Source organism: Erinaceus europaeus, chromosome 2, assembly GCF_950295315.1.
Source record: "Erinaceus europaeus chromosome 2, mEriEur2.1, whole genome shotgun sequence".
Lineage (NCBI taxonomy): Eukaryota > Metazoa > Chordata > Mammalia > Eulipotyphla > Erinaceidae > Erinaceus > Erinaceus europaeus.
This window is the reverse complement of record NC_080163.1, coordinates 71,457,301-71,478,243: the sequence shown is the minus strand read 5'-3', so window position 1 is coordinate 71,478,243 and position 20,943 is coordinate 71,457,301.

Sequence of the window (20,943 nt, the reverse complement as noted above, 5' to 3'; positions counted from 1 at the left end):
GACTGGGAGTATGGACCAACCAGTCAACGCCCATGTTCAGCGGGGAAGCAGTTACAGAAGCCAGACCTACCTTCTGCAACCCTCAACGACCCTGGGTCCATGCTCCCAGAGGGCTAGAGAATGGGAAAGCTACCATGGGAGGGGGTGGGTTATGGGGATTGGGTGGTGGGAATTGTGTGGAGTTGTACCCCTCCTACCTTATTTTTTTGTTCACTAATCCTTTCTTAAATAAAAAATTTAAAAAAAAAAGTAGAGAGGTAGAGGGAGAGGGAGAGGGGGAAGGGGAGGGAGGGGAAGATGGAGAGGAAGAAAGGCACTTGCAACACTGTTTCATTGCTCATGAAGCTTTCTTCCTGCAGGTAGGGATCACTGGGTGATTTCAATCTGGGTTCATGTGCATGGTAATTGAGTATGCTCTACCAGGTATGCCACCACCTGGCCCTAATATTTGTATTTCTTGCCACCTAAGAATCAAATCAAGATAGTGTGTTTTGTAATAAAAAGAACCACTGGTATTGAAAGAACTGATTTTACATTGATACGAGAAACAATAACCATAATGCTTATTCTCTGCTCACTTTTAACTTTTCTATAGTTTTATTTTTTGGGGAAGCCTTATTGATATCCTCTGTAAAGTAGCTGAATAAGTTTTATCCAGACCTGGAGTATTTATGGAAAAGAATTTAATATTTAATGAGCACTCAAGGGCCTGTGAATGAAAGGTTTAAGACTAGCATAAGTTTTATCATTGTTTTAATATCTATTTATTAAACTAAAACCTTAGAGAATAATGTCAGAATATATGATTTCCTTCACCTGATTATATCTGTGAGTTTGGTAAAAGTTTATAATGGGTGAAATAGTACTTAACAGCTTCATAAACCAAACTGTTACACACATTTAAATGGTCTTCATTCTTATTATCTTAACTAATGAATTTTGCCAGGCATCTCTGTTATAGCTGTATGATTTATAAAGATTATATTTACTTTTTATCCTTATAAGAACCTAATGAGACCAAATTGGTTGCATGTAATCAGACAGTGGCCTTTTTCATCTCTTTGGGTTTTATTTACGAAAGCTTATTAGAGCAAACGCACTGAGTAATATGCAGCGATAGCTAGGTTTTGCCTAATGATCCCAAACAGTCAACACAGAATGCAGATAATGAAATGACAGGCTGATTACAAATGCAAGGAGAAAAGTAAATGTACTCAGGGCCCATTTGGAAAATCCTTACCTAGGTATAACACCCATTAACATGTTTTCAACCTAAGAACATCTACTTGTACAGAGACCTGGAATGAAACTGTAATATCTATCTTAGAAAATGAGGGTGGAGTTCTTTGTTCTTCAGAAGAAGTGTAGGATTGTGTTAAAGTATTATGGACCAGTGCTTGTGTTGAGTGATAACTGCTGTGAAGCCATCAATTTGATGACTCCCAATTATTAAAGAGAGGTAGTACATTCATTAACAACAGGAAGATAACAATAATTTGGACTACCATGAGCATTTTTCCTGTTAAAATCTCTTGATCAGAGTTAGCACCAAATACAACCTGGATTAAGATTATCAACATTAGAATTTATCACACGCCCATCCTTCCTCAAAGACAAGCAAAGCACATGAAAACATTGCTGTACCAAGTGCCTAATATCATCGCTCTATCACAACTCAATATCTTTGGCTGCCCTTAGTCCAGAATATCTTCTATTCTTTTTCTTTTTTTAATAATTTCTTTATTGAGGGTTTAATGGTTTGTAGTCAACAGTAAAACACAATAGTTTGTTCATGTGTAACATTTCCCAGATTTCCACATAATAATTCAACCCCACTTGGTCCTCCTCTGCCATCATGTTCCAGGACCTGAATCCTGCCCTTTCTGCCCCACCCCAGAGTCTTTTACTTTGGTGCAATGTTCCGTCATTTCCTTTTATATTTTATTTCATCATAATCATCATTATTTTTATGGCCTCATACATGCATACTTTCTAGCTCCAGGCAGGCTGACTTTGGTATTCTTTTTGTTTCAGATAGCAATACAGAAGGAAAAATACCACAGAACTAGAACTTCTCTCCCAATGGTATAACACTCCTGTGTGGTACCTGGGCTCAAAACAGGCTGTGAGCATGGCTAGGCTTTTATCCAACCAGGTGAGCTATCTCCTACTTTCTCTTCTTTATAAGGATATTTCTTTCTTTTATTAAAGGAATTATTTGGTGCTCTTTCTGCAATAGAACATTGAATTGATATATATTTTTTCTCTATATTACTTACAATGCCCTTAGGGATAATGGACAACTTTATTGTTTTTCCAGAGTCAACTTTAAATGTTTCTAGTCTTCTATAATGTTCTGTTCCTTAATGACTTGGTCACATATAAAACTTCCCCAAACCATGGTGAAGCTATTTGTACATTTATTTCCTCCCTGTTCTACCTACTGTTGTAATGTATTTGGTAAGTTTATTGCCCTTTGAGTGAACAACTTCCTCTATAAAGTTTCAGAGGGTATTCTTTCTTACTAGTATTTTGAGATTTGGCAACTAACTCTATTTTCACCTTGCTCATGTTATTGAAGATTTTATAGACCCTGGACCTCCAGTTGATTTGTGTCCCACTAGGAGAGGAATATTTGGATCATTTATTTATTCAAGCCTTTGCTCTGTAAGTTTATTTCCTTCATTTAGACTGAACTAGTTCAGAATAGCTTAAAGGGAAAAAATATTAAATCAGAGAATGTTAGTGACTCCTCCTCTTAATGTAGTATGAAGAAAGTCAGGATCAAAGAAGTAAGGTGACTTGTTCAAGGTCATAGAGAGACCTGCATAAAAACTGAATTCTCAGATATTTTTCCAAGGTCTTGTTTATGGCCACGTTGATAATTTTTCATTTTCACAACTGATCAAAGGTTCCTGGTTACAAAGTAAAGTAGGCTATTCCTGTTTTCACTCCTTTTTTCCCAGTCATGTCTCTCACTCTGATGAAGGCATTTCTGGTTGTGTTTGCTAAACACCATATGTCATGGTGGTAGTTCTTATGGCCTTTTAAGAGTTTTATCTCCTATAGACCCAATTTGACCTTCTTTGTAACGTTTCTTTCTTCACTCCCATCTGTGTGATTCCTTCCTTAAGATTTCCTAATCCAATACCAGTCTGTGATCCTGGAATCCTGAGGAAACAAATGTATATAGCATTTCCTGCTGAGATAATCAAGACCTAAAAGTTATGTCTGTCTTTCCTTTACTACAATTATATAAAGGGTGACTATTGTGGAGCTCTAGCAACTATGACCATCCTATGAGGAAAATGACCTGGGGCAGAGTCTTTAAGGCAAATCCTTTGGGCAAGATTTATCAGTGGGCTCCCTTGACTATCAGACTCCTGTGTCTATTGCTCTTAGGTGTTGACCTGGGTTGCAGTTGGTCCTTCAGACACAGCTTTTTTTTAAAAAAATTTTATTTATAAAAAGGAAGCACTGACAAAAAACATATAAGAGGGGGACAACACCACACAATTCCCACCACCAGAACTCCATATCCCGTTCCCTCCACTGATAAATTTCCTATTCTTTATCCCTCTGGGGGTATGGACCAAGAGATATTATGGGGTGCACATAGTTCTAACCCACTATGTCATGTAGCATAGAGGCTATATCTCTGTCATTCTGATCATTCTTGTTCTGTAGGACTCTTCCTCACTGAGGACTGAATGAAGACTGAAAATGACCATTATGGTGACTAGATACAGTACTTAGCTACAAGTGACTTGAAGACACCAGGAAGAAGGCACTTAAAGGCTAGAACATGCAAGGGAAGGAATGAGGAGAACAGAGGAAAAAAGCATCACGGAAGGCAGACTTTCCTGTTATCACTAAATTTTTAAAAATTATCTTTATTTATTTATTAGATAGAGACATCCAGAAATCAAGAAGGAAGGGGGTGATAGAGAGGGAGTGATACACTTATAATACCTCTTTATCACTTGCAAAGCTTTCCTACTGCAAGTGGGGACTTGGGGCTTGAACCTGGGTCCTTGAGCATCATAACATGTGTGCTTAACTAGGTGCACCACCATCCAGCCTCCCCGTTATCACTTTGGAGATTATTGTTCATTTTTTTATTGATTTAATAATGATCAATAAGACTGTAGGTTAAGAGGGGTACAATTCCGCACAATTACCACCACCAAAGTTCTGCATCCCAGCCCGTCCATTGGAAGCTTCCCTATTCTTTATCCCTCAGGAAGCATGGACCCAGGATCATTATGGAGTGCAGAAGGTAGAAGGTCTTGCTTCTGTAATTGCTTCTCTGCTGGTCATGGGTGTTGGCAGGTTGATATTTCAACAATTTCTAGTTCACTTCATTCACATTTTACTTTATTTCATAGTTTTTAAATTTTTTATATTTATTGATTTATTTTCCCTTTTGTTGCCTTTTTATTGTCATTGTAGTTATTATTGTTGTTGTTATTGATGTCATTGTTGTTAGGACAGAGAGAAATGGATAGAGGAGGGGAAGACAGAGGGGGAAAGAGAAAGATAGACACCTGCAGACCTGCTTCACTGCCTGTGAAGCAATTCCCTTGCAGGTGGGGAGCCAGGAGCTGGAACTGGAATCCTTATGCTGGTCCTTGAGCTATGGAGCCATGCTTAACCCATTGCACTACCGACTGACTCCTATTTCATAGTTTTTAATCTCCTTTTATGTGTCTGTCATTTTTTATTTCTTGAAGTTTATTCCTGAACTGATAGGCACCCCTACCTCTGCCCTTTGTTTAAAGATAGAGGCAGAGAAACAGAAGGAGACAGGGAGGAAGGGAGGAAAGGGTTGGGTGGAGGGAGGAAGGGAGTGGGGAAGGGAAAGAGAGAGAGAGCAAGGAAGGGAGGGAAGGAGAGAGAGAGACAAGGAGGGAAGGAGAGAGAGAGACAGGGAGAGAGAGAGAGAGAGAGAGAGAGGACAGCACAGAAGGTTCCTTCAATGTGGGGGTGGTGACAATCTCAAATTTGGGTTATGTATGTGACAATCTCCTTGTGAACACTTCAGTTCTCCACCTAGTTGAGCTGCCTTTGTTGTTCTTACCTTTGTCTGTGCAGTTTGAGACTCTGAATATGATGCAAACACCCACTCCTTTTGCATTTAGAGTATCTAAGATTTCAGGGCTGTGTTTCTTCTGCTCTTTCCATCTGAAGCACTTGAGTCTAAATGAATTTATCCCCCATATGTCTTATCTGCACATTTATGAGCATCTTGTAATAACAACTGTAGATGTTATCATCTGTATATTACTTTGAAGACTGCAGAAGTGTGTCTGCATGGCTTGCTTCATATAGCTGCTGGACCTGCCTGCCTGCTTGTGTAAAGGTTCTAAGTGTGGGACACTTCTGCCTTACTTATGATTGCAAACTTTCGGACAGAGATGCCATTATTTCTTCCTTTTCAAACTTCATGGAGTGATAGAAAAATGTTGTGTACACAATGGACACTTAATTCTCTGGATGTGGTTACAACTGTCAGTCTTAATTTAGATGTCCCTAGTACAGATATACTTGCCTGGAGCTGACAGATAGTTTAACAGGTAGAACCTTTATGAGGCTCTAGGTTTGATTCCTGGGAGCACCATGGAAAACACCAAGGAAATTCCATGGATGCTAGAACATTGCTTTGGTGCCTCTCCATATATACATAACTTTTGAAAGATAAAAATCATTTTACTGTAGGACTTCCTCTAATAGCAAATGCCTTTAGTATCTTCAAGTTATTTTTGTCTTATAAGGTAATTTACATGGAAAAGTGGATGAATGTGACCAAAGACCATATTGATTGTATAAAAAATAGCACTTGATTATTATTTTTAAAATATTTTATTTTTTATTTTATTTTGGATAGAGACATAAATTGAGAGGGGAGAAGAAAATAAAGAAAGAGGAGAGAGAGAGAGGGAGGCAGAGAGACAGAGAGACTCCTATAGACCTGCTTCACCACTCCTGAAACTTCCGCCCTGCATGTAGGGACCAAGAGCTTACACCAGGGCCCTTGTGCATGGTAACTTGTGCACTCTACCAGATATGCTACCACCTGTCCCTTAGAGCACTAGATTCTTACTGATGAACAGCCTGCTAGTATCGTTTGATACTATATTTATGCCATATACAGACTTTGCCTTGGTTATGAACTATAAGTTATCCGTTTATGGAAATAGAAGTATGTAGGAACAGATGAAGAAAAAGAGATGTGCTTTGCTGGATTTTTTGCCCAGACCCTAAGCTTTTTTTTAAATATCATTTTATTGAGGGGGGTGTGGGTGGATGGTCTACAGCAAAGCTGACATATGGGTATAATTTCTCTTCTCCCCATGATAGGTGTCTGCAAAATACTCTCACCCCAACTGGAGCATTAAGCACAGGGACCTCAAACTCCCCCACCCCCCCACTTCTCCAGAGTCCTTTGCTTTGGTGCAATAACCAAACTCAGTTGGACTTTTACTTAGCGCTTTCCCTCTCTGCACTTGTTTCTTAGTTCCTCCTATGAGTGAAATCATATCTATCTATCTATCTATCTATCTATCTATCTATCTATCATATCTTCTTTTTTAGGCTTATCTCACTAAACATGATTTTTTCAAGCTCCATCCAAATTGAAGTAATCATTCTTAACAGATTAGTAGTATTGCATTGGTATATATATTCTTTTTCCTCCAGAGTTATACTGGGGCTTGGTGCCTGCACTACAAATCCATTGCTTCATTTTGTTGTTGTTGTTACTGTTGTTGTTGTTGTTGGATAAGACAGAGAAATTGAGAGAGGAGGGGAAGAGAGAGAAGGGTAGAAAAAGATACCTGTAGACCTGCTTCACTGCTTTCAAAGTGACCCCCCCTGCAGGTGGGGAGCTGGGGTGTCGGTTGTGGCCAGGTGCCGGGCTGCGCCACAGAGAAGAGAGAGAGAGAAGGTCCGGAGCAAATGGGGTACACAAATCTTTATTATAGGATGGGGGGGTGGCTCAGGCCACGTGGAGTCAGCCGACAATGGCCATCCCCGCTACCTCACCACCGGGCAGGAAGGAGAGAGAGAGCCGAGAGCCCAGAGAGAGCCAAGGGGGGGGGAGGGGGAAGTGAGAGAGCTTTTATTGGACAACAACCAGGGGTGATGTGGGGGCAGGATTGGTTGAAGGGGGGCAAAGCTAGGATTTCACAGGGCGTGGTAAAACCTGGGGGCAGAGACTGCATCATTATAATTCCTCAGCATCATCTCCTCCTTTCCCTTTATATCTAAATGGACACAGTAAAGAAATATGGAATGGAGCAGGCTTAAATATTTTTAAGGAATGCCGTGCTCAGTTGGGAAGATGTAGGACTTTCTGTGGAGAAGGGAAGGCTTAAATGGCTGCCAACCATGTGAGATTTATGTGTCCCCCTGTGCTCAACCCCTCTTTAGAGAGAGAGACTTACCTGGAGGGACTCATCTCATAGGTTTAAGCACAGCCTGCTCAACCATCTCTTCACAATATCTCTACATCTTTTCTATCTTTTTATCTAGTCATCGCATAAGATGGTTCAAAGTCTGTAAAAGACTATCTATGACAGAGGAATAGTGGTGTAGGGATGAGCAGAAACCTTTTGGGCATAAACCTAAAGGATATAACAAAACAGGAAGGGACAAGTAGGGGAGTAGTAAAAGCCAGTGTGATGTCAAGGGAAAGGTTGATGTGTAAAGGAACATTCCCTGCTTGGGGGGGAGGGGGCCAGGGTACATAATGAGGGGGAGACGGGAGGGCATGACTCACCAAACAGAGGGGCTATATGGCATTTTATAGTCCTCAAGGCAACAGTCTGTAAAGTCTATGAACTACTCAGGATCAGTCTATGAAAAATCAGCAGCATGAAGGGAAATAAGCTGCTTTAAAATTGTGTAAAGTGTCTATAGGGTATGCCAGTAAATCTGATACAAGTCTCAGTCCAAAGTAGATGGCTAGGGGAAGAAATGGCAGGATGAAACTCTGTATGAAGAAGGTCAGCCACTGGAATTCTGCTTTTCTGTAGATAGGTGGCTGGAACCACCAACACGCGACAGGAAAATCAGAAGCAGGCACGGCAAGCAGGCATTAAGAAGGTTCTGTCCTTGGAGTCTGTGTATTAGGTTCTTCAGATCGCGTTAAGTGACATTTAGGGTTTCGGGGGTGTGCCACTGTAGTCGTGCCGTCTAGTGGGTGACGTCAGGGTGTGCAGGGGTTCAGATGTTTTTTTTTCCGGGATTCCTGTGAAAGAAACACAAACAATCTGCTTCTTGTGGTTAATTTTAACTTGTAACAAGTTAGAGGTTTACTATAGTTGATACCTCGATGATTATAATTGGTTTAAATATCTTATGATTTTATTAAAAGGTCATCTAATGTGACCTCCTGTAGCAGTCTCTACAGCAGGATCTTGAGACCAATTTTAGTTAAAATATGTATTTTGAATTTTAACTATTTTTACTTGGGACTATAAACAGACTCAAATTGCTTAGAGAGTTAATGCATTTTCGTGACAATGATTTTAATATTTACAGTGCCAGATTGATGCCAGATCTGTTGTGGATTAATTTCCACGAGATAGTTTAAAGGGCACTTTTGGGGGCCCTCCAAAGGTGTCCTGTATAGAGAATTTATATATTTTAGTTTTGGGAATGAATTGTCATGTTAAACATTTAGACTTTTACCTTAAATAGTTAGTTACCTTTAGCAAATTAATTTTACCTTGCCTGGTAATAATGTAGCTGTAAGGTTACACTTTTGACCATTAAGTTAGTGCTACCAAACTTGAGACATACCTATAAACATTTAGTTATAACACACTGGAGGAAAAAAAAAAAAACTTTTGTTATAAAGGAGGAAAAAACTTTTGTTATTAAAACATATCATTTTAAAAAAATTATATCCGTCATTAGCCACACAGTTTAAGACTAAACACTTACATATATACCAAACTATATATAAAAATCAAAAGAGGGAGAAAAACAAAAATTTTGGAATGTTTCTGGACGTCTCCAGAAACTTTGGCTGCGTCCAGCATTTTTATATAGAGCCAATTACCTTTTAGAGTACTCCGAGTAGATGGGTCATGCAAAAAAAATTTTTTTAATCATTCAACACACTCACTCACAAAACACAACTGGCCAGTTATAACATAAAACATTCAGGGAAAGGGTAGGAGAGAGGTCTCTGTGAGCCAGATTTATTTATTTATTTATTTATTTATTTAAGAAAGGATTAATTAACAAAACCATAGGGTAGGAGGGGTACAACTCCACACAATTCCCACCACCCAATCTCCATATCCCACCCCCTCCCCTGATAGCTTTCCCATTCTCTATCCCTCTGGGAGCATGGACCCAGGGTCATTGAGGGTTGCAGAAGGTACAAGGTCTGGCTTCTGTAATTGCTTCCCCGCTGAACATGGGTGTTCACTGGTCGGTCCATACTCCCAGTCTGCCTCTCTCTTTCCTTAGTAGTGTGTGTCTCTGGGGAAGCAGAGCTCCAGGACACATTGGTGGGGTCTTCAATCCAGGGAAGCCTGGCCAGCATCCTGATGGCATCTGGAACCTGGTGACTGAAAAGAGAGTTAACATACAAAGCCAAACAAATTGTTGAGCAATCATGGACAAAAAAAAAATTGTTTGCTGGTAAACACAGGTCCATTGTCAGTTTTCAGTTGAAGAGGTAATCCCGTCCTCCCTAACCGCTTGTCTGAGTTCTCTGAGCTCTTTAGAGGAGTATGGATGCCACACCTGAGGGTTTTGTCTAGAGGGAGCCATGTTTACTGGGAAGGTGTGGATTTGGTTTGATGATGCTGGGGAGAGAGCTACAGAAGTGGAAGGTGCCGTGGAAGCCACCGTGGCAGCCGCAGGGGAAACTGAACACGTATCTATGGGGACGGAGCTCTTGGGGCAGACTGCAAATGGTTTAAGGTCCCTAAATACTGAGAAAATATCCTTTAACTCTCCTATCTTAGCCACAAGGTCTCTTAATGATGCGGTGTCAGCAGGGGGAGGAGTCGAAGGCGAGGAAGCCACAGGGTCTCTTGACGATGAGGTATTAGCAGGGGTGGGTCTAGAGAAGTGGAACTGTGCTGACAGAAGGCGGGTTTAGAGAGGCAGAAACCGGAACTACGGGGTCAGCTGGGGGCGGGGTTAGAGAAGGGGAAGCCGGGACAACAATGGGGTCAGCTGGGGGCAGGGTCAAAGGAGGAGCCGCCAAACACGTGTGCGTATCTGTGGGAATGGAAGTTTTGGGGCTAACTGCTGATCGCTTAAGGTGGTTAAGTTTTGTACACATATGCTTTAACTCTCGTATCTCAGCCTCAAGTTCACTTACCCTCATGGCAGAGCACCTTGTACATATCTTGTAAGTAGCAAATATAGCCATGAAAACCAATGGTGTAGCGAAAATTAAAGCGTGTCTGATATCGAGAACCTGTCCCAGGAGAGAAGGATATAATGTCTGGGACACCTCCTCATAAAACGAAAAAAATTCCATGGTGGGGGGAACGCGGGGCCACATAGGGAGGCGGATGCCACTTACCTGTGTCTTGGCGGCTTTTGGGGAACTCAGGCTGGGCCACCCAGCAGGGTGTGAGTGTGGGACACGATGGGCACCAGGTGTTGGTTGTGGCCAGGTGCCAGGCTGTGCCACAGAGAAGAGAGAGAGAGAAGGTCTGGAGCAAATAGGGTACACAAATCTTTATTATAGGATGGGGGGGTGGCTCAGGCCACGTGGAGTCAGCCGACAATGGCCGTCCCTGCTACCTCACCACTGGGCAGGAAGGAGAAGGAGAGAGAGAGCCGAGAGCCCAGAGAGAGCCGAGAGAGAGGGGGGGGAAGTGAGAGAGCTTTTATTGGGCAACAACCAGGGGTGACGTGTGGGGGCAGGATTGGTTGAAGGGGGGCACTGCTAGGATTTCGCGGGGCGTGGTAAAACCTGGGGGCAGAGACTGCATCAGAATTATTCCTCAGCATCACTGGGGAATTGAACCTGGATTCCTGTCCCAGTCCTTGTGCTCTGCACTTTGTGCACTTAACCTGGTGCACTACTGCCTGGCACCCTGTGTATATATTCTTAGCCACTCACTTTTTTGGGATATAGCCAAAGGAAACAAACACTCCCACATCCAAAGAGATCTATGTACAACTATGTTCATAGCAGACTCTGAATTATATCCTAAGGTCTTACTAAGTTAGGTAAATTGGATTTGGTCTCTTTCTCTCTCTTTCTCTCTCCACACAACTGACCTGCTGGCTGATTATTCTCAAACCAGCCAGACCACTATCCTAAACTCCATGAAACTTTACCTTTGCCCCAGTGTGTAACTAGCCCGGGGACTCATAATCTCATAATTCCCATTCCTCATGGCCCAGTACAGGAGCTGACACCATATTCCAGAGCTGGCCCAGCTCCTGCTCAGTTCAGCCATTGTGGGAACACTTCACACTCACTTTCTTCTGATGGAAACAGCGACCTCTCAGCCCTCTCTCTCTCTTTCCTACTCTTGAAAGCCAATTTCCTGCTTCAATCTTACTCTTATGAATAGAAACATGGAGCTTGCATGGAGAATGAGAAACTACTGTATCATAGGAAGCAATCACACAGAACACAAAAAGCCATTCAAAGTAATTAAACTACTCCCATCCCCTTTTCTATATTTCTTTTCAGCTCTGTGCTGATGGACTGTTTATCTTTGCCACCACAACAGCAGAGGCGGCGGCAGCTGAGGAAATGGCAAGCCATTTTCTGCAAGGCTCATGCCGAGAGGGCAGAATTAAGACAAACACTTTCATTCTTGGCTGCCAAAGCATTTTAGTTTCTGAAAAGCGAGAGAAGCAATGCCACCACCCCTAAGGAAATAAATAAATAAAGGCCAGTGGTGAGAGAAGCTTTGGAATGATATTCCAGTTGTCAGTAGAAAGGGGGTGGGGCTTCTGGGGCTGCTGGTGGGGGTGGTGGTGGTTCTGGGAGGGTTGTGGGGAGTGGGATGGGCGGGAGGGGAGCTCATTATCCTTAGCTCCCGGAAGCTTTTGTTCTCTTCAGCTGTGGGAAGGAGGTTGCAGATCTGCTTCTAGCTGTGCAGAAACTTGCAAGCAACCCAGGAAAAGTGACTGAGACCACAACCTGGACTCTTGCAGGCTCTGCCCCAGGGAGGCTGCAGCTGGGCAGGAGAGTGGAAACACCTGATTCTAATGAACTGGGGGACACCATGATAGTACTTGCATAGCTGCTTTACTCCAGTGTACCTGTAGAGAGAAAGCTGAGAGGTTCGCCTGGGTGGCTTTTAATGCTCCTCACTGCCAGTGAGGTCCAGATCCCATTGTGGTGTCTGTGGAAAGTGCTAGAGTGAGTGGACACTTCTGTAGCATCACTGCGAATGAAATTGGGGGTTGGAGAGGAGCAGAGCTTAAAGAGGACCAGGGGGTCAACGTGGGAGAACACAGGATTTTCATGTCTGTGGCTCCTGGACATAATACTTTAAATCCTGATGTCTCAGAAGTCTTAGGTTCTATCCTGGGCACCAGCATAAGCTGGAACTGAGTAGTGCCCAAATCTCTTCCTTTCCCTCCCCCTCATAAAAATAAATTAATCTTTTAAAATGTCATATGGGAGGTGGTGCAGTGGCTAGAGTCTGGACTTTTATGCATGAGGTTCCTACTGCAGTTCCTGGCATCTCTATCATTAATAAATAGATACATCATAAAAATCGAAGTTGGAAAGGTCTGGGTGATGGAACATCCCAATGAACACACTTATTACTATGCACAAGGACCCAGGTTCAAGCCCCTCATCCTCACCTGCTGTGGGGGGACTTCACAAGTGCTGCAGGTGTTTCTCTTTCTGTATCTTCTCCATCCCTCTCAGTTTCTCTGTCTCTATCAAATAAATAATAAAGTATTAAAAAAAACCCACCAAGATTGAAAATGAAGGCAAAGAGTTCAGGGTGGCTCATTAGCATTCCCTCTCCCACCCACCCACCATTACATGCGTGTCTGGAATGTGATTTTTCTTTAGTGAAAATGAAAAACTCCAACTCAAATAGGTGCTATTGGGATGGGATTTGAGAGCTTTAGGAAGTTTATCTTAAGAAAGGGGTTCAGGAAGCCTGGTGGTGACCCACCATGTTGAGTGTATACATTAACATGAGCAAAGATCCTAGTTCAAGCCTTATGCCCCCATCTGCAGAGAGGAATCTTCACAAACTTTGCAACAGAACTGTTGATATTTCTCTTTCTCTCTCCTTCTCTCTCCTCACACCCCTCTCAACCTTTCTCTCTCTTATCAAATAAAAATAAAATAATCATTAAGAAAAAGAAAGATTCAGAGCTGCCAAGTGAGTCATTCAGTCAGCACCTGAGAGATGTCAGTTACCAAAAAATCCAAAGATAGTAAATAGAGCAACGAGCAGTCCTCAGAGCAGGCTTGGCTTTCTGGACTACAACCCCTTTGAGTGGACTTTCATTTGCTAGACCTCTTGGTACTAGACTCACTGCTACCATTTTTTAGGTTTCTAGAACTTTATATATAATGGAGCCCCTGGTCAGATTGTATATTTTGCAGAGAATGGTCGACAAAATGCTACAGAAACCACTTCAAGTCTATTTATAAATTCAGTGGCCTGAACTCCCTACCTGGAGCTTCCACACTTTCAACTGCAGTCACACATTTATTGTATGAGTATAAGTTCCTGATTTGAGAGATGCCCATTTCAGAGCAGCCCCAGAGCCCCCACATCCATGCCTACCTCCTCCCCAGCCTAATTGACTTAGCTTAGAGTTGCCTGTTTGGTTTCATCTGGGGATTGGCACTGTGCCCATTCCCCACTGACAAACCTGCAGCATTCAGCACTCGTTTTGCATCTGTCATTATCTTTTGTATGCAAGAAAGTTTAATGTGCAATAAATGTAAATGGGCAATGTATATTCTTTGTTTTATTAACTCTCAATTGAGCCTGTTGTTGCCAGAAACAGCTCTGCCTTGCCAGGATTCATTAGTGAGACCCTCAGCATTTGGTTTCCTTTGCTCACTGCATCACATTTTAGAAAACTGCTTTTATCCAAACTCTATTTCTGCAAAGGCCACTGTGTCCTTCTCTAGCTCTCAGAGTTATAGAGACACTCAGCTTTCAGAAGGTAAAGTTCTTCTGCAATGATTTACTTCAACCTTCACCCAGAACTTTGAGGGTGGGGTGACAGTGAAGATCTCTTGTTGCCTGTCGTTTGTGCTGTGCTTCAATATTTTAACAAATGGAGAAATATGAAAGTATTTCTTGAATTTAGATAAAATCAAATGTGGCTGCCTAGATAGGAGTGTTAAATCCTCTCCTCCCACTTAAAATATTTTCAAAGAACCTAGTCTTGCAATAATTTTACTTACTGTGCAAGAATATTCAGCATGATAAATGAAAATAAGAAATCAATTTATTGTCTCAGTGGGAACCTTGTAAGGTACAAGGAAGGTGGGACAATGCCTACTGGAAATAAAACTGAATCTATGGGGGCAATAGCTAAAGACCCTGAAATTATTAACTCTTAGGTATCATAGGTCACCGGGGTTAATATATCTCCCTAAGTACTCACCTTCTGAATTAAGGTTGCTTCAAGTAATGTAGATAAATTTTAATTCTGACTTTTAGGTGAGGCTTTGAAGTAGTAAATCAATGGGAAATGCATTAAAATATTTTTGCAGATACTTTATAAGCATTTATTTATATTTTTTAAAAATTTTATTAGTGATTTAATTGATTTACAAAATTACATGTTAGCAGGGGTATAATTCCACACTGTTCCCACCACCAGAATTCTGAGTCCCCCATCTCCCCATTGTAAACCATTACTGTTGTTAAAATTTCCGGAGGCTCTTGCCGGCCGGGCTAGCTTCACGGGCGGGTAACAGAGACGTGGAGACAACGGCTGGGCAGGGAAGCTGTATTTCTTTATTCAGGAACAACGATTCATAAACTAAGACAAACTAATCACCAAACAGAACTCTGCTGTCTCTTTGCGGCGGCACAAGCACTCTCTCTCTTACTCTGGAACTCAGGAACCCAGGAACTCTGGCACTCTCGAACTCAGGAACCCTCTCCCTTACTCTGGAACTCAGGAACTCTCCAACTCTGGCACTCTGGAACTCTCGTACTTGAGAGCCCTCTGAAACTCTGGCACACTGGAACTCTCTCTTACTCTGTAACCCTGAAACTCTCGAACTCAGGAACTCAGGAACTCTGTCACTCTCGAACTCAGGAACCCTCTCTCGGGGTTCCTTTGGGGCGGGGCCAAGTGGGCCCGCGAAATTAGCAGGCCTGATCCAATTCTCTTGGCGGGGGAGGGCTAGAACAAACCAATGTAAAGCATACGACAATTCCCCCTTTTCTTTTTAACTAAGTGACTATAGTATCAAGGGTGTGGGGTGAACAGAAACATATATAACAAAAACCAGCATGTTGCCAAGGGAAGGCCTGAGGGGGCCATATCTGAAAAAAAAACATTTCTTGCCTCTGGGGGGCTACTTGCCTCTACGGGCAATTGCATGGGGGCGGGGAATGGCCTAGAGTCCCACAGGCAGCTGGCTGCAACTTACTTACTATGAAACAAAACTTGTTATTAGCATATCTACTGCACAATCCAACGTTTCTAATAGAGAAGGAATTTGAGACTTTTACATATCAACAATGTCTTTTAACCTTTTGTTACACCCATTTAAGATGGAGACACACCCTAGGTGTGGGCCGGAGAGGAAACCTCAGGCATGAGAATAATTAGCATAGCCATTGTGCGATCTACCATTTCTAATAGAGAAGGTAATGTTTTACATATCAACAAGTCTATTTAGCCTTTTGTTTAGACCAACTTAGTTAAAATATATTGATTGTTAACTAATTTTTACCTCAGACTTTAAATGTAAGTTAATTTTTATCTTTATGAGAATTACGTTGAAAACCTTTTTCATTTAACTTTGACTAGTAAGAATTTAGCCTTAAAGCTACTGTTTACCAAACTTTAAACATACACATAAACATGGTCATTAATATACAAGGAGAGAAACCTTTGTTACGAAGACATGTCATTTTAAACATGAATTTAAATCTGTACTGTCTTAGTTGTTGGGGGGGGGGGTTCACCATCCAGAGGTGGCTTCCCGCGCAGCTCCATTTCCGAGCAGCTTCACTTCTAGGAATTGCAGGTTGCGATCTCTGCACAAATCTCTGCATACTCCAGCTTGTCTGCCTTTAGACCGGACCAGCGGCTGGAGATCTCGTGTGCCCAGTTTAGGCAGGGAGCCCGGGGGTCCGGGAGGCCCGGGATGGTTCCAGAATTCATAGAAGGAGGGCAGGCAGGCCATCTTTGTAGAAGGTGTGAGCCTAGATGCCCAGGGGTGGCGGCCATGATAGGCCGCGGCCCTGTCCCATGGCCCTGCCATGTCTGCTGCCCTGTTCGCAGTGGCCGAGCAGTGTGGAGGGATCATGTGTCCAGTGCCCTGCGCCATGTGGTGGAGATCCAGCTCCTGTGGGCTGGCCTCGGGCTCTAGCGTGGAGGCATCGGGCTCTTGCGTGCTGGCGTAGGCCTCCTGAGGGCTGCGGGGCTGCGGGGCTGCGGGCGCGGTGTGCGGGGTTGTCTGGGCGCAGCTGGCTGGCTGTTTAACCAGGTGGAAACAGCAGCTCCGTGCCTCGCCTCCCGCCCGCTGGCTCTTCCCGCTGGCTGTTCTGAGTTCACCCGAGTGAGTGGAAACCACAGAGTGGTCCAGAGATAAATGTTCCAGAAACAGCAAAACAGTCTCGTGAAGAAAGAGCAGAGGCCTTTGGAGATCTCTTCACAAGCAGAAGAGAAGGCCATCGAGCATAGGTAGCCAAATTGTCTTTACTTATCTGAGAGATACGCAGGTCAGGTCCACGTGGGCGCCATTTGTTGTTAAAATTTTGGAAGGCTCTTGCCGGGCTGGCTTGCTTCACAGTGGGTAACAGAGACACGGAGACAACGGCTGGGCAGGGAAGCTGTATTTCTTTATTCAGGAACCACGATTCATAAACTAAGACAAACTAATCACCAAACAGAACTCTGCTGTCTCTTTGCGGCGGCACATTACAGTTTCCCTATGGTGGTAGACATGGGCCAACCATCATCTCTACAGCTGTCTGACCAGTGGTGGTGCAGAGAGGGGTCCATTAGAGGTCTAGGCCCATTATATTTGTGTGGGAGGTTAAGGATTCTATAGCTAGGGCCTCAGGTGATGAAATGGTGTGTTATTAACCAAAAGAGCCATTATTAAGTGAGCCATTATTAAGTATGCAAGAGACTGGCATACTTTAATTATGACTCTAGTCACTATCAGGCCACCCCATCATCTGGGACCCTAGTTGGGGAGAACTAGGATTTCCAAACAGAAATGATGGGCCTAGACCTCAAATATATCCCTCTCTCCATTGTCACTGGTCATCTCCATCAGGGACAACAGAACCTTGCCTTCCATGTGTATCAACAACGGTAGAGAATGTTCCATTCTCGGAAGGGAGGCTGGATAGCATATTATATCTACCACCTGAGGAAGATGGGTGCTGAAATTGGGGCAGCTTGGAATGTTCCTACTCATGAGCACAGAATGTGAGCTCAGGCCTACAGGGATGCAGAGGTTACATAGGCTCCTAAGCTGAATATAGGCCCCAGATCAAATTGATGGGATCTACAGTCAACGATATTTATACACCTTTGCCATATTTGGGAGCTACTACTCTCTTCCCTGATCCAGCTTTCTAGCCCTTTTTCCAGCCATGTCATAATCTGCCCACACAATAACTTGGATCCACCTGCATGTCAGATGCTCAGGCTCAGGAAAAAAACCAGTATAGTCATGGGCCTTTTGGAATATAACTAGAATAGGCCTACTAGCCATCTCCAAAATGGAGACCCCACATCTTCATCTGCAATATTTCAGCCTTTAGGTTCATGATTAGTCAATCATTTGTTCGGCTTTATATGTCAACTCTTTTTCATTCACCAGATTCTAGATGCTACCATGATGCACCTGCTTTGGCAGACATCCCCACCAATGTGTCCTGGATCCCTGCTTTTCCAGACTCCTGCCCCACTAGGGAATAAGAGACAGGCAGGGAGTATGGATCGACCTGCCAATGCCTATGTTCAGTGGGGAAGCAATTACAGAAGCCAGACCTTCCACCTTCTGCACCCCATAATGATCCTGGATCCATTCACCCACAGAGTTAAAGAACAGGAAATCTATCAGGGGAGGTGATGGCATACAGGTTTCTGGTGGTGGGAAATGTGTAGAATACTATCCCTTTTATCCTATGGTTTTGTCATTGTTTCCTTTTTATGAATAGAAATTTAAAAAAGTAAAGCTCTTTCAGAGACAGGAGAATGTCCAATATGTTCTCACTTTCTCAACTCATACCTACTATACCAATATCTCAGACTATTTCTTACCACAGATTGATACAGTCTGAAGAAAGTTGAACCAGTGTCCAGGATTTGGAGTAGTATATGGATCTACTTATGCTTTCAGTGGGCACTGGACTCTGTTTCTGTACACATTTGGGAGACAAGGTTCTCATGGCAGCAGTTGCTACTTACTTCTTCTGAGTTGAATTATTACAAACTTTTTTTATTAATAATTGCAAATTCTGCTCTGAAGTGCCAAGAATACAGCCTTCAATCTGTGTTCAGGCTTAAAATCATCAGCACCTTCAGAAGAGAAGGACTCTATATCAATGTTGTTGCCATTTTGAAAATGTCAATGACTGCTATAGAAAGTTTAGGCTTTGGTATAAAAAGTGAGGAAATATCATTAGCTATGTTGTCCCCTTGTATAGTGTGCATACTCTTTCTGCTTTCACATTAGTTTATGAAAATTAGGAATGTTAGAAGATTCTCTGGCAACTGAATACACTGCCTACAGACTAGAGGCCATTCATTGGGAATATGAGCAGAGAACCAGTGAAACTAATTGAAAACAGAAAAGTTTAGTCAAACCACCATTTACAATCTAGGGAAGGACTTTGGGAAGGCAGTGGTCAGGAGGGAGTAGGCAATAAAATATCAAATAATCCACTTTTATTGTATTTATTCCCTCTAGTGAATTTATAAATGTATGAGTAGGTTCTTATGAACCAAAGTAGCCAACTGACATGGTCAATTCAGTCAATTAGCACTGGCTTCTTCCAGGTTTGTTCTCAGAGGCATATATAAATTATGCAGGGTTGGCTCTAGGCATTCCGGCAGGTAAAACATTTGCAAGAGAGCAATCTCTTTGTCCTCTCAGAAATGTACTGTATTTGCAATTCCTAGGGCTGCTCTGTTTTCTGTCATTGTAGGGTTAGAATGGAGTTGAAATTCATTCAGTTTGGAAATCTCAAACAACACAGTTTGGAGCCTCATAAGAATGGGCCCACTGATCATTCAGTCAGTTACTTGTCTCTTTCAACCAGACAGAAAAGTGCAATGTGAGTAAAAGGGCTGAAACATATCCACTTTAACTTGCATATTTTTCAGCCAGTCCAAAAGTAATGATTTGGGAATGCTGAAATAGCTCACTTGGATAGTGTGCTGCTTTACCATTTTTTTTGTTTTTGAGCCCTGTAACCCTGAAGGAAGCTTTAGTGTGATGGTCTCTTTCACTCTGCCCTTATCTCTCTGCCTCTAGTTAAACAGCAACGATTAAGAGCCAATGATTGCCATTATATCTATCTCTTCAATCAGGTAAATAGTTTTTTAAAGCATTTGTCTTCATTCTACTTCATATATATTTTAATATGCAAGACTATTCTAATTTATCTACTTATATGTACCCCTTAGCACAATGAATTATACACATATTTTGCAAAAAATTTAATAAACACATATCCAACTCAATTTGAACAATAGTATACTGCAAGTAGTGGAAGAGAAAGCACACTATAAAAGCTTTAGTTGTAGGTGGAGCCAAGATGGTGACTGAGAAGCAGCTGCTGGTTTGAGCTCTGATGACAACTGTTACAAAGCATCAAATCCTGGCCTTCAGCAGGTCTGTGAACACAAGGCTTTCTAAGCGTGACATCAAGGAGATGACTATAGCTCAATTTGGGTTAGAAATTAGAGCAAAAAGAAAGGAATGTTTTTTATTATTTCTCTTCCCCCCACCCCCCCATAGCCAGACCCCAGGAGTAGGGACCTGCTGCTAGCAGGCTTCTGGCTGACCTTTTTTGTTTACCAAGATTCATGGCTCATCAGAGATGCCATTCCAACCCTATTCCTTTCTGAATACCTTGGCTATCTTTTTTTTCTCTGAGTAAGGGACTTAGGCCCAATTGCATTGACAAATATCTGACTAAAAACTGGGAAAGACTGCCTGGACGTTTTTTTTTTTTTCAGTCAGTTGTCTAGACTCAATGTGCCTGAGATAACAGAGAGCTGTCCAAGCTGCAGACCCACAGCTAGGGCTTTTTATTCTGTTCTATTTTATAATTAGTATCATATATATGCATATTCCTTTGCCCCCCTCAGGTTGACCAAAATTAATTCTTAGTATACTTTCTATTGCTAGGTAACTGGGTGTCTTATCCATTGTGAGAGGAACTTGTCTCACTCTTCATACCTCATCTATTCACTCTCCCCCTTCTCCCTTTTCCTAGCTAATTAAAAAAAAGACTCTCCTTTCACTGTTCCTTTTTTTTTTTTTTTACTGTTTTTTTCTTTTCCTTTCTTCCCCCTGTCTTACTTTCTTCCTTCCTCCTTCCTCTGCTTCCTGAATTCGCTGATACACATTTGTGAATTATTTCAGGGAAGAAATCTGACTCAGTGTGGATTCTCTTTGTGTGTGTTTCTGCTCTACTTCCCTTTCTCCTCTTGCTACCCCTAGAATTTACAGTGGACAGTAGATTTGCATAATTGTCTATTCCTGATATCCCTTTTTTCCTTTCTCTTTCTTTTTCATTTGGA